The 15,170-nt window shown below is 42.1% G+C and overlaps 1 non-coding gene across 1 annotated transcript; it reads right to left on the bottom strand.

Annotated features, from left to right (window-relative positions):
* Nucleotides 1-806: 806 nt before the first annotated feature.
* TRNAD-GUC (transfer RNA aspartic acid (anticodon GUC)) lies at nt 807-878 on the bottom strand. The gene has a single exon. It is a non-coding gene; the product is annotated as a tRNA-Asp (tRNA).
* Between the last annotated feature and the right edge of the window lie 14,292 nt (nt 879-15,170).

The following is a 15,170-nucleotide window of genomic DNA, read 5'->3' on the forward strand; positions in this document are numbered from 1 at the left end:
GTTTATAGATCTCTTTGGGCCCTCGCAAGGGACTGCAGAGATGACTTAATTTTATATGAGAAATGAGGAGAAAGTGAGTTTGGGAGAGTGAGAATTGGTCATTTGCTCTATTAGAGAAGAACCACCGAGCACCTACCATAGTGGGTGCTGGCCTGAGGCTAGATGGTTGGGAAATATCAGTGCCATTTCCTACTATCAGGGTCGACTGTCTAGTTAACGCTACACTTCCTTGAATCTGTGTAGAAGTGAATCCTTGGTTTTGATTTCAACTCCAGAAGCCTGCTATTTCAGTGTAAACTCCATCTTCTAACACATTACCAGTTTGGATTTAGGTATAGAAAACAGATATGAGTATACTGTCCCATGAGTATAGCCTAGACCAAGGCCTAGCAAATATGGCCCATACCAAACTACCTGTATTTAAAAATAGGTTGTATTAGAATATAGCCATGTCCACTCATTTACATATAGTCTCTGCCCACTTGAGTGCTCCAACCACAATCAGCAGAGTTGAGTAGTTGTAACAAAAATATTCAACCAGCAAGGTGTAAAATAATAACTATCAGGCCTAGTAGAGAAAAAAATTATTACTTCATATGTAATAATGTAATTATTACACTCATACTGAAATCAACTATACCTTAATAAAACAAAATAGGAAGTTCAGGGTTATGGTGATGGTTTAGTTGCTAAGTCATGTCCGACTCTTGCAGCCCCATGGACTGTAGCCCACCAGGCTCCTCTGTCCATGGGATTTCCCAGGCAAGAATACTGGAGTGGGTTGCCATTTCCTTCTCCAGGGGATCTTCCCGACCCAGGGATCGAACCTGGGTCTCCTGCACGACAGGCAGATTCTTTACCAACTGAGCTACCAGGGAAGCCAACAGGGTTATGAGTTACTTATATTTGCATTTATATTATATCTTCATTATGAAGTAATGATTACAAAGTCTGAGTGAACTCCGGGAGATGGTGATGGACAGGGAGGCCTGGTGTGCTGCGATTCATGGGGTCGCGAAGAGTCGGACATGACTGAGCGACTGAACTGAACTGAACTGAAGTTCTCCTTTACAACCTTTTCTTATAGATGAAGTATTGTGTCCCATCTAAAGCCTTGCCCTCAGTTTGGGGTGGACGTGTACACACTGCTATATTAAAAATGGATAACCAATAATGGCTTACTGTATAGCACAGCGAACTGCTCAATGTTATGTCGCAGCTTGAATGGAAGGGGCATTTGAGGGGAAATGGATACATGTATATGTGTGACTGAGTCCCTTTGCTGTCCACCTGAAACCATCACACCATTGTTAATTGGCTATACTCTAATATGAAATAAAAAATTTAAAAAAATAATAAAGTCATGCCTTCTACTATGCCCTACTTCTCATTCACTCTTGTCTATTTAAGGACATCACTCTAGTAATTTTCCCTTCATCAATTTCTTACTGAAATCAACTATACTTTAGTAAAACAAAATAGGAAGTTCAGGGTTATGAGTTACTTATATTTGTATTTATATTATATTCTCATTATGAAGTAATAATAATCTCAAACCACTGTGCATGTGGAGATAAAATGATCTGAAAAATAAATATTACACCTCTACTGAATCATTCCATCAGGATACAAACATGCTGTTATTTCTTCCATCTTAGCAAACAGAATCTAACAAAACCTTCTCCTGATTCCACAAGGTACTGCCCATTTCTTAGCATGTGATTCTTTGCAGGGCAGCTTTCCAAAAGAGTTGTCAACTAGTTCCGCTTCTATCATTCTTCCTTGGGACTTCCGTGGTGGCTCAGATGGTAAAATGTCTGTCTACAATGTGGGAGACCCATGTTCGATCCCTGGGTTGGGAAGATCCCCCAGAGAAGGAAATGGCAATCCACTCCAGTACTATTGCCTGGAAAATCCCATGGACAGAGCAGCTTGGTAGGCTACAGTACATTCTAACGCCCAAATTGTTCATGTTCAAGTCATCAGTGATGTCCAGTTTACCACCAGTGTTTAGTACTTGGTCTTCATCTTACTTGACCTCCCAGCAGAATTTGACACATTCAATCACCTCCTTTTCCTTACTCATATCCATCATCTAACTTTCGGAACATGGAGTTTTCACATCCCTCCTCCTGTCAATTTCTCTGCTCCTCTCGCAGTCTTACCATTCTGAGTTCAGAGTTAAGTCTTTGATAATCTTCTGTTCTCTTTTCACATACTCCTTTGATACTCTAATCAATCTCATGGTTTCAAATGCAAGCTCTATGCCAACTCCCAGACTCGCAGATTTTTATCTTCATCCCCAGACCTTTCTCTTGTCTTCAAGACTTGCACTTCACTATCTACTTGACATCTATGCATGACTCAGGCATCCCAAAATCAGCCTGGAAGTCTAAATAACACCCCTTCCCACTCCCACAGGTGTTGAGACACTGCCATCCTTCCAGTTGCTTAAGCCTCAGTCTTCAGAGTCTTCCATGACCCCTTTCCCACAGATTCTATCCCATCTGTTGGGAGATGATGCCAGTTCTGCTGTCTTATCCTTTTCAATCCCCCTGCTGGGATTCCAGGCATTGGATCTCCTCTAGATTTCTATGTCAATTTCCCAACCTGTCTCCCCGCCTCTGCTTTTGCCTCCTGTCATGTCTTCACTCTATTCTTGACAGAAGAGTCAGCCCTTTCTTTAAAAATAGGTAGGATTATACTCTTCCTTCCTTAGACCTCTACAAGGGCTTCCTATTTCACTAAGAGTAAAAAAAAAAAAGTCCTTAAATTCTGTAGACTCTATGTGCCCTGTTCCTACACAATTTAGCCCTGCTGCTCTGACACATTTCTTACTCTTCCATGTCCCTCAAACTCTATTCCAGCCACACCACTCTTCTTTAATGCCTTGGATATGTCAAGCATTCTGATATTGCAGGGTTCTTGCCCTGGCTATCTCCTCTGCCCAGGATTCCCTTCCCCTTAAATATGTATCTTGGCCTGGATATCACCCATCACTGAGGCCCACTCCAACTACAATTATTTAAAATTGTAAGCTGCCCTTCCAGCCTTTTTTCTTCTGTGTGTGGGTTTTTGGGGTTTTTTTTTCTATAGCACTTGTCCCTTTCTCATATGCTCTGTTCTTCCTTTACTTGCTCTTGTTGTTGACTGTCTGTTTCCCTTTACCAGGATGGAAGCTGCGCTAGAATGAGGATTAGGACCTCTTCCTTTCACTGATTTATCCCATGTGCCATGAACACAGCCTAACTCAGGACAGGCACTCAACAAATATTTGTTCAAGGGATGAATCATTGACTATGAGGTGGCGATCAATTCAGATGATTAATAATATTCTCAGCTCCTAAAAAGAAAACACTGGCAGCCAGAGATAGACTTGGGAAACTGTCAGGAAGTGGCAGCCTCAGCGCAACCCAGGATGTTTTGGCTTCCGTGCAGCTGACCAGCAGTCAGAGGGTCACAGGGCATGTGGCTGAGTGTGGCTCCCTGCATGAAAGGCCTGCACGTCCCAGATAAGGGGGTATCATGTGCCGTGGCACTGGCTATAATGAGCACAAGGACTATTTTTACCTAACAGAGGGACAGATAATCCTACAGACGTGATGTCAAGGTCTGAAACATGTACCATCTCAGGAAGGCTGGCAAGTTATGCTGTTCATCCTGGGGAGGCCTCATTCCCAGACAATGTTTGGAAGCCTGAGGAAGGAATTTGTAAGCTGTTTCTGGCCAGGAAAGATTTCCTTGTACACTCACCACGTTCCATGATCTATGAGTGGATTTGAAAGCTCTCCTAGAGTGGGAAAAAAAAGTACAGATTTGGAGAAAGGATTTTGAATTATGTCTTTATTATTTGTCAAGTCCTCCAGGTTGGGAAAATTAGTTAACCTCTGTGAACTCTTCGTTTCCTTTTTTGTATAGTGGGGATAAAAGTACTTACTCTTTCAAGATTGAGCCTAGGACCATATGAAACAACACACATGCATACTTTTATCAGTTTAAAGACCAGTCTAAGGTAGTTCCCATGATTATGCATAAAAACAGAGAATGAATGGATGCAAACTTATGAAAAATTATTTAGTTAGTAAACTTCAAAGTACCTAAAAAAACATTTATTGCTCACTTTTATGATCACATAAAATATATAGCATGGTGATACACAACACAATATTTGATTGATGCTTTTAAATTGTGGTGTTGGAGAAGACTCTGGAGAGTCCCTTGGATTGCAAGAAGATCAAACCAGTTAATCCTAAAGGAAATCAACTGTGAATATTCACTGGAAGAACTGATGCTGAAGCTAAAGTCCCAATATTTTGGCTACTTGATGCAAAGAGCTGACTCATTTGAAAAGACCCTGATGCTGGGAAAGATTGAGGGCAAAAGGGAAAGAGAGCAGCAGATGAGATGGTTAGCTAGCATCATTGACTCAATGGACATGAGTCTGAACAAACTCCAGGAGATAGTGGAGGACAAAGGAGCATGACATGCTGCAGTCCTTGGGGTCGCAAAGATCAGACACGGCTTAGTGACTGAACAGGAACAACAAATGTGTTCAGCATTGTGAGGTTAGAAGGTCTGGAGCAATGTCATTACCCTTGAGGAGTAACCAGCCTTGTGCAAAGATGCAGACAAGGAGCAAGGCCAGGCAGCAGGTCCTGAAATTCCTAGGCTCATCTGCATTGTGTCGTCTTACTCAGTCAGAGATGCGTTGACCCATTATTACATTCCAGCCCTTCTCAGATCAATTATTTCATTAATTATAATAACTGAAAAGCAAAAGAGTTAGTCACTCAGTCATGTCTGATTCTTTGTGACCCCGTGGACTGTAGCCCCCCAGGCTCCTCTGTCCATGGAATTCTCTAGGCAAGAATACTGGAGTGAGCTGCCATTTCCTTCTTCAGGGGATCTTCTTGACCCAGGGATTGAACCTGGGTCTCCTGCATTGCCGGCAGATTCTTTACCATCTGAGCCAGGAAAGCCTAATAGAGTATGTGAGGAAATATTTATAGATCGAATTTGCAGATGAGGAACTCTGATAGGTAAATTGACTTTTCCAATATTCTGTAGTTAGCAAGTGGCAAAACCAAGCTCTGAATGTTTCTGATTTCAAGTCTTATGATTATGCCATAGTCCACTGATGTCACGTCTGGCATGCGTCCTTCTTTTAAAGGAGGATTGTGAAACCCCACATGGGCCCGTACTTACTTCTATGAAGATAATGTCTGCTGTTGTGGACTGAGTGGCTGGTATCCCTCCGAAGTTTGCATGTTGAAATTTCAGTTGCCAATGCGCTGAGAATAGGAGGTGGGATTTTGGGGAGGTAATTGAGTCACGAAAGGGGATCTTTCATGAATGGGATTAGTATCCTTAGGAAAGGGACCCCGGGGGTGCTCTCCTTTCTGTCATATGAGGACTCAATAAGAAAATGGCCATTTATAACCCAGCAAAGGGTCCTCAACGAACCTGACCTGCTGATACCTTGGTCTCAGACTTCCAGCCTCCAGAATTATGGGGAGTAAACGTCTGCCACTTACAAGCCACGCAGTCTCTGGCACTTTGTTAGAGCAACCATGAAGGGATAGAACCAAGGAAGTCTCTCAGTGTCATCTGGGGCCACTTCCGGTCAGTCACCCCTCTCATTTCGTAGAGAATAACAACTTTTGTTCAGAAGTCAAGTAAAATCACTTGGCAGGAAATGTGTTTGCTAGTGTGTGGTTATCTGAGTGCACACTCAGCTGCACACACGCACATGTGAGAAATGGCTCATGTCTCATTGTCACGTTGAGAAGTATGAGTGCATTAGAGCGGGAGACAAGGGACGAGAGGCTAGACCCAGCTCTGCCACCAAGAGGTTGTGGTGCACACTGTCAGCAACTCTTCTCATCTGTAAATGGAAATGATTAGCTTGTGGACTTCTTAACTGGAGGGCTGTGTCTCCCTCTTGCTTCCCCTCCCCCTTTCCTTTGCCTCTGCTCTCTGCCTGGCCCTCTTCTTTCTATCATCTTTCCACAAAACAGGGTTGCACACCTACATGGTACAAGCAAGATGTTAAAACACAATTAGCAACAAAATAGATACGCTTACTCTGCCCATGGAGCTTATAGCTGAAGAAAAATACAGACAAAAAAACAAGCAGTAAAAAAGCATGACATGTACTCTGACCTGGAGAAACTTTCCCCAATTAGGATAGAGTTCTATTCATCTTTGTATTTCTACTGCTTCACAAGGGGCCTAGGTACTTAGTAAACAGTGTTTGGACTGAGTACAAACAAAAGAATGAAAGAATGAGAATGTTGAAATCAAAGAACTCTGGGTTCTTCTAACTCTTTGATCTTAAATTTATAGAAAGAAGGGGCTGCAGGTTAATACTTTTTACCATCTTTAAGTTTCTACTTTTATCTTCCTTGAATTTGTTTATTCATTCAACAAATATTTGTATATATTTGTGCCCAGGTACTGTCCTAGGAATTGGTGGATAGCCATCAACAGTGGAATCAAAGTCCTGATCCTCAAGAGGCTTACATTCCAGAATCAGAAGGAGATATAGACCATAAGCAAGCATGCATAGCCCACAATATAAATTCAGGTAAGATGAATAAGAGGGTGTCTTATTCATCTTACAAGTAAGATGTCAGAGGGTGATGGAGTTTCTTTGTCAGGAATGATTGTAGGGGAAGCCTGCGTGAGAAGGGAACATTTGAGTGGAGATCTGAATAAAGTGCTATTTTACAAAAAAAAAGAAAGAAAAAATGCTCTTTATACCGTGAGGGATTATGAGCCCAATGCTGGCCCTTTGGTTTTGTGAATACACTGTACACAAGGATGAAATGACCTTTGCAACAGCTCTGCCACACGGACATGTTGTCTTGGCTTGATGAGTGATGTGAAACTTCTCATGTTGCAAAATGTTGCACTGTCAGACATTTAAAATAAAGTGGGTTTGCCTTTTACTGAGCTCAAATGAATCTTCTTTTCATTTCCACCCACCAGAACTACTTGTGCTTTTTGTGCACAGAGACTGATAGCTATTCATCAAAATCTTTATTCTCTTCTGCCTGGACCACAGTTGAACTCCATTTCCCATCCCCATTGCTGCTGGGAACGTGTGCTCGAGTGACGGCTGAGCAGTATGGGCAAGTGTATACGTCTGCCCTCTGGGCCTGGCACCCACAGTCTGCTGGCTTGAGCCATTTCCTCTGTCGGCTAAACACAAATGATGATAAGGCTCCAGGAATGGCAGAGCAACAGTGTGGAAGGAGTTCTTTGGACTGCAAGGAGATCCAACCAGTCCATTCTGAAGGAGATCAGTCCTGGGTGTTCTTTGGAAGGTCTGATGCTAAAGCTGAAGCTCCAGTACTTTGGCCACCTCATGCGAAGAGTTGACTTATTGGAAAAGACTCTGATGCTGGGAGGGATTGGGGGCAGGAAGAGAAGGGGATGACAGAGGATGAGATGGCTCGATGGCATCAATGACTCGATGGACATGAGTTTGAGTGAACTCCGGGAGTTGGTGATGGACAGGGAGGCCTAGCATGCTGCATTCATGGGGTCGCAAAGAGTTGGACGCTACTGAGTGACTGAACTGAATTGAACTAGACCCCGAGGTGAGCAAGTGAAAGAGAGAAACCCTATTCACTTTCCTGGGACTGCCTATGTGAGAGAGAAACAGCTTTTCACTTTATTAAGACAATATCTATTGGGGCTTAATTCAATGACTGTGTTGAGCGAACCCTTGTTTGTGTCTAATTCTATAGTAGTGAACCTAGTTCCCATGACTAATACACTCTGGAACAGAAGAATGTATCTTCCAGGCTTGCTCCTGGTTTTCAACACCTTTGTACCATTAGATTCAGCACCTTTGTACGCATAGATTCTATTTGCAAGCATGTTTTAATATCTACAATTGATTCCTTTAAAATGCATAGGGTCTCAAAAGACAAAATGAAGGAAAATACAAGCATATGGACGATCTTTTCTAAACCTGTATTTATAATTTAGAATACATGAGCTGGCACACAAAGGGTAATATAGAAGGTAGTCAACAAATGTTGGTCCAATGAATAAATGATAGGATTCTCATAATAGGATTCACTGATGGCAGAAGAGAGTGATGTTCTTAGGCAGGCTTCCTACTTGTGAACACTCGTGGGTCAATGTCTGCGCATGGTGCACACACCACAGAGAGAGCATGACCTAACGCCAAAGGAACACATTATCTTGTTTCTGGGTAAACAAAGACAAGAGAATAGTTGCTAAAAACAGTTTTCCCAACTGGTTTTATTTTCATGGAGATTTGAATGATAAAATTTGAATTATGTATCCTTTAAAAAAGAATTTTGTAGATAGAACTGCCAAATCTCTACTGGACTGAGAGTCCTAGCACACCCATCTGTTCAGCCTGAAAAGCTGGGTGTTGCTTTCCTTCTGAAGGGACAGGCTGTACAGACCCGAGATCTGATGTGGAGAGCACATGTTTGTTTTCAGAATGTTTCAAGACCTTACTACTAACACCAGGCATAGCTCTCTACTCTTCATACACACTCATTAAGCAAATCAGCTGCAGTCTTCAACCTCTGAGCTGGGCATCAGGGAAGCAGCAAGCATCTGCCCCTGGGTGTGGGTGGGTGTTGAGGCAAAGCTAGGCAGCTATGAGCCTGTGTGATTTTGGTTGCTCCAGCTCTTTTGTTGGTAAGTTGTTTCTGGGCACCAACTGAGCTCCAGTTATAGCCGAGGCTCTACTGCGGAAGGCTACCAGTGTGATGATTCTTAACCAGGACTTCCCTATAGCTCAGATGGTAAACTCACTTATTACTTACATCCAACCCCTTTCCAAAAGCTCTTTGGTACAAATAGGCAAATAATAGAACACAATTAAAAAATGAAGCACCACTAAAAGCACGTCTGCCAACACAATACAGCTTGCCAAATTAGAAGAGAAATACTAACATCCAGTTGCATATTCTAATGTCCGGCCTTAACAGGAAGAGTGCATATTGTAAAGATATCAAATGAGTTACAGAGTAACTATGATAACAGTCTCAAATAGCACATAAAGACTTCAAAAATCTTGATTAAAATGTCAATAAATTGACAAATGGAAAATAAACAGATAAATAATTTAATTTTTTTGTTTAATTTTTTTTTTTAAGTAAAAGAATGTAGAGGAATTTAACTTCCAGGTAGGAAATCTTTTAAAGCTACAGTCATTAAAAAAATTAAACGTGTTGCTGATGCAAGACTCAACTAACATTTTAATGGAAAGGAGGAGCTATACCTTAAAAGCAGATGGCAGCACACAATAAAGTAACATCACAAACCCATGAAAAGGGGTGGTATATGTAACAAATGGGGTTGGATTTAACATTATAGCTTTAGAAAAAGATTCCCATAGGAGTCTTGTTTTGAGCTATGATGGCTGATAGAAATTATCACGGTAAGAAAAAAATATTTGTGAAGTTTCTAAGTTCTGAATTTTGCACTAGAGACTCACACTTATGGAACTCTTTCACAAACTGTTATCCATAATAAACTTTGAGTCTTACTCCAAGACTTCTCTCTGCAAATAGAAGGTAAGGAACACTATAATACAAAGGGTTTGTAATATTCCTTCCCAGCTGTAGGTTTTACCCAATTTGGTTATAAAGTGTGATGAATCTATAAATTGAATACGGACTTTATCTCTACAGAGTCCCCCAATATTTTCGTCCAGTATGTTCTTAATTGTTTTTTATTCTTTAGATTTTTTTAAGTGGTCCCCCGAACAACTGGTTCAGAAGTCTGCTGGCACACACACATATTTGGGGATCTTCAGTGTATTTAAATGTTACTCAATGGGAAGAAACACTACACATTTTCTCTCTCCTCTCTCCGCCTGCAGTGACTAATTCACTCCCGTAAAACATTTGGAGTAATATCGCTAAAGAGAAACATCAAAAGCTTATGCATATTTCAGAACCTTTCTCATTTTGTTTCAATTTCCTATGAGAGCTACCATTCCTAAATTTATTAAAGTAAATGATTAAACACAGAATATCACATTGGCCTCATGAAGGGGAAATGCAGATCAGAGCTACAACCATTTAATTCAGGAGAGGCTGTATGGTCAGGCAGTCTGAGTGTAGAGACAGATATGAGGTGGGTGGGGGCATTGGGGGAGGGTTGTTTCTTCCTCCTAAGACATCACCAACTGTGAAGAACCACAGTCAAGGGTGACATAAGCTGACATATTGTGGCCCAAGTTCCCTTGTCCAATGTGATCCATAGTTCTTTTAGCCCTTGGGGTTACTTCTTCAACTTGAAGCTAAAACGTTTGTTCCATGACAAATGACAAGATCTCTTGTGGGCATCAAGCCTAAACTCCAGGCTTGCTCTCTGGCACCATAATCCATAGACACAATTCTTTCCAGTTTTAGATTGGGTAATTATATCTTGATTTTGGTGCCAGGGAGGGAAGGAAGTTGGGAACTCTGGTCACAAAACTGAACTCAGTTTCTAATTTTAGTATAAGAATAAAGGGAACTTTCCAAGAGTTCCCACTCTTGACACTTTGAAGACTGGGAAAGGGCATAATTTATGGTTAATACTCATGCTTTTCATCCATCTGAGCCCATTCTATCTATTGTCCTTGCTCAAGAAAATGTCTACTAGGAAGAATGAAGAGCACAGACTAGCACTCAATGAAGGAAAACATGACATATTCCCTTCTGGCCTGATATAGAAGAGAAAATTTGATTTTCGAGTTACAGGCATTTTATTGCCTCATCTTATCATTATAGGATAGCACCTCCATTTGGAGCTCTAAAGAACCAGGACAATGACATATGTCAGCTTTTCATGTTGTCTAAAAAAAGCTTCAGTGACTCCTCTCCACATGAATCTCTCTTCCTAGCAAAGACCTGGATAATTCATTGCATAGTAGGAATTCCTCTGAATGGGCTCTCCCTTTCAAGTGATTTGACTAGATCTGGCCTCGTGTGTGCTATCCAGAGGGCATGCATTCTATAAAACTCTGGCTATTCATTGATCTCTACCTATATGTCATGCACTGTGTTAGTGTCGTATATGCATTATCTCATTCAGTTCACACTACATTTGAGGTAGGTTTCATAATTTCCAGTGCACATTTTTAAGAAATAATAACCAATAGTGGCTTTGTCCACAAGATTCACCCATTTATAATAAGGTCATTGATTCTTACTGTTTCTCTAAATAGGCAGAGATGGCAGCATCTTAAGACAATTATTACATATTATGTGAGGAATCACTGATGTGCCTTCCTAAGTTATGGAATTGTAATGATTCTATTGGCTCAGGGGACAGTGCAGCAGAATCTATGAGGTTTGATCAAACCTATTCACTGGCAGGGTAACTGCTGGAATACACACATTGGTAAAATCTACATAGTCTCCTAAAGGAAATCAACCTTGGATATTTATTTGGAAAGACTGACGCTGAAGCTGAAGCTTTAATACTTGGCCACCTGATGCGAAGAGCTGACTCACTGGAAAAGACCCTGATGCTGGGGAAGATTGAAAGCAGGAGGAGAAGGGGATGACAAAGGACAAGATGGTTGGATGGCATTACTGACTCAATGGGCATGAGTTTGACCAAGCTCTGGGAGTTGGTGATGGACAGGGAAGCCTGACATGCTGCAGTACAAAGGGTAGCAGAGTTGGACATGACTTAGTGACTGAACAGCAACATTCTCCTTAAGCCTCTCAGGGTTGTAGATGGCAACAGGAGGTGAAGGTGTAATCCACTGAATAATGGCTTGTGAGTTCAGGGATCACCAGTGGACTGCCAACCTGAACAGTGGCACTGGAACTCTAAGAAGAGAAGGGCCTTGAAAAGTGAGCGCATGTATGAAGACATCGTGGAGGAAATGGAGTTTCCTAGCCCTGAAGCCTGGTTTGTCTGGAGCACGACCTCCTGACACAAGTTGGTTTTGACAGCAAAGCCATCATCCCGTATAATAAAGATGCATCAGAAGAGCAGGCTCATGGCATCTCGGTACCAGGATTCCAGCTCTGCTTTTCTGCAGTGACTCTCAGCTGTTCTCTCCTCCAAGCTTTGGATAGCAGTAGCAGGATGCCACAGCCAGTCCAGGAGCCAAATCCAGGCTGGACGAAAAAACCCAGAGGGAGAACATGACCTTCTCTTTCTCTGCCTCTTTCTTAGGAGCAAGGAAAACATTCCCAGAATTCCTCCAGGGGTTTTTCCCTTACACATTGACCAGAATTCCACACAGGTCCAATACCAAATCAATCCCTGGCAAAAAGAGGGAGATCACCCTGATTGTTGTTGTTCTTCAGTCACTCAATCGTGTCTGACTCTGACCCATGGACTGTAGCCCGCCAGACTTCCCTGTCCTTCACCATCTCCCGGAGTTTGCTCATACTCATGTCCATCGAGTCAATGATGTCATCCAACCATCTCATCCTCTGTTGTCCCCTTCTCCTCCTGCCCACAGTCTTTCCCAGAATCAGGGAATGCTTTTACCAATTAAGATTTGCTCTTGGATTTGAGGATGGGTAGGCTTGGGAGGGGGGCTGTGTGTCAATTGCTCAATCTTGTCCAACTCTTTGCAATATCACGGACTGTAGCTCTCTAGGCTCCTCTGTCCATGAAATTTTCCAGGCCAGAATACTAGAGTGGTTTTTCATGCCCTTCTCCAAGTGATCTTCCAAACCCAGGGATTGAACACTGGTCTCCTGCATTGCAGGCAGATTCTTTACTGTCTGAGTCACCAGGAAAGCCCATGCTTGGGGTGGGGTGACTTTCTAAAAACAATCTGGATTCCTGTATAAAGAAGAAGGACCAGAACGATATTGTGCTGTAGGCCACCTGCAAAATGATACCGCACGCCTATTTCTGCAAGCTGTGTAGCCACAGAGCACCTAGGTATGTGTCTCCAGGGGAAGTAGATTTCCCATCATCAGAAAACACGAGATCTTTTTCTTGTGTTCTCCCTATAGTTTTTAAAGCTCCGGAGAGAGGCCGGCATTCCTGGACCAGAGAGGCAAGCACAGAGTGGTACCTCGCCTTCCCCCACCGCAGCCCCGGCGGGGGCTTTCTGTCCACTTCCTTCATCCCAGAGGGAACCTTGAGAGAGCTGGCAAATACTCTACACAGATAAAAGATAATTGAACAAGGAGTGAGTCGTAAACGGTGACAAAGTGCTATTTCCATAATAAGCTTATCTGAGTAAACGTTCTCAGAGCCCCCAAGTTCCCGAGCAGGGTGTGGATTCGGCAACAGTAAAGAAACAGGCCATGCCAGGAATGTCTGGGAGCTAATGAATGCCCCTGAAGTGCGTGACGTTCCTATCTGTCTCTGCTTTGGATCCCTGCCACCTTGACGCTCATGTCAGCCGCTGTTTAATTGGCAAACAGGCTTTCAAAGGCTTGCTGGGCCCTGCTCCCAGGGCCCTGGGGCCTGTTAATGTTTAATTGTCATGTGCAAGGGCCCACTAGCTCTTGGTAGATTTGGGTGTTTGATTGCACTTTGAAAAAGCAGTATTATGAGTCTCTTTCTTGCTTCATGGGCATTTTTACAGACATGCCTCAGAGTCACGTGTCACTTAACCCCAACTTTGAGCAGCCAAGCCCCTGAGTTATGTAGTAGGGGTGGAGCAACTCACCCTCAAGCTGGAAATAGTCCACATTTACTGATTTGCTTTAAAATCAAGAAGTGTCCAGGGAACATCTGGGAAGACAAACAAACAAACAAAAAGAGTGGGTTGGAGATTTGGAATAGAGGAAGAGAAGAAAACATCACAGAAATGAAATCACTAAACAGCAGAAATGAGATAATTCCCCCTTGAGTGATGAGGGTATGGGCTGTCCTTGAAGCCAGCTTTGTCACTCATGGCCCTGCTGAAAATGCAAAGATTCTGTGAGGTCTTTTTTTCTTTTCTTTTCCTCCCTATTCCTCGCTCGGAAAACATCTATCTGCTTTATATTGTTCGTGTAATTTGGAAAGTCAAAAGAGACTGTCTTAACAAGACTATATAACTTTCATCTAATTACAGAAGAGAGAAGAAGAAAATAACAGAAGACAAATACTTTTTTTCCCCCCTCAAACTACATGGAAATTGTGAATAAAAGAGTAGCTTCCAACTTCCTGACATTTGAAAAGCACTGCTTTGAATTGCATATAAATGATTTCTTTGAATTTTTAGCTCAGTTCAATTTAATGGAACATGTCTTCATTGAGTGCTTACTAAGGGTTCATATCAAATAATTTCTTGAGTTTTGAATTAGTGGCTTTCATAGAAATTGCCTCTTTTGTCGTATTCTGGAAACGTATCCGTTTGTTGTTTTAATTATCCTCTTGCTGATTGTGAATATCTCCCGAAGGAAGGAATGTACAGAAAAATATTTAATTACACTGCTTCTATCAGAGTGGCAAAACATATATTTATCTCGTTTGTTAATTACATATGTCACAGCTAAAGACCAAACATCAGTTAATGTCGACATTAGCCAGAAGGGTCTGGCAAGCATCAAGAACTAGGTGAATAATAAATAAAAACAATATAGCAAGTGGAAAGCATGCATACCTGCTATATGTTTAAATTAAATCAAAACTCCTCGTGCTCTCATTTTGCCCATTTCTGCTCTCCAAACATAGTCAGATTTTCATATCAAGGACCTCTGAGAAAACTGCTTTGGGCAGAATCACTGCTATGAGCAAGTTTCAGGGTGCCCAGCATGTGGTCGGGTTTGAAGGCAATGCGGCAGACACTTGAAGTCTTTCAAAGGATTTAATCTCTTTTTCTCTAGTTCCCTTATTTGCCTTAGTCCTCAATTCTTCCCTCTTCACCACTGACTTAGCAATTCCTCTCCTTTGCCAAGAGGTAAGCAGACCACCTCTTCCAATCAGAGCCAGCACCTTGAAGTTCAATCACGTCCAGGGTTCCTAGTCCCAGAACTCCAGCCTCCTCTGATTGTAGATTCAGGAATAACCCATTCTGCACAAAGCCTCAGCCCTCCAGTTCCATATGCACAGTTAATTAGTTTAGAGCACTAAAACGTTGTGTGATTCCTTTCTTAATAGAAATGAGAAGTGGTAAAGATGAGAGGCTTTTATTCACACTTTATCAGCTGTCTTAAATGAAGGGGTGTATTATCCTCTGGAAAGATTTACAGGAACAGCCATTATGCACCTCA

This window comes from Ovis canadensis, chromosome 3 (genome assembly GCF_042477335.2).
Source record: "Ovis canadensis isolate MfBH-ARS-UI-01 breed Bighorn chromosome 3, ARS-UI_OviCan_v2, whole genome shotgun sequence".
NCBI classification, from domain to species: domain Eukaryota; kingdom Metazoa; phylum Chordata; class Mammalia; order Artiodactyla; family Bovidae; genus Ovis; species Ovis canadensis.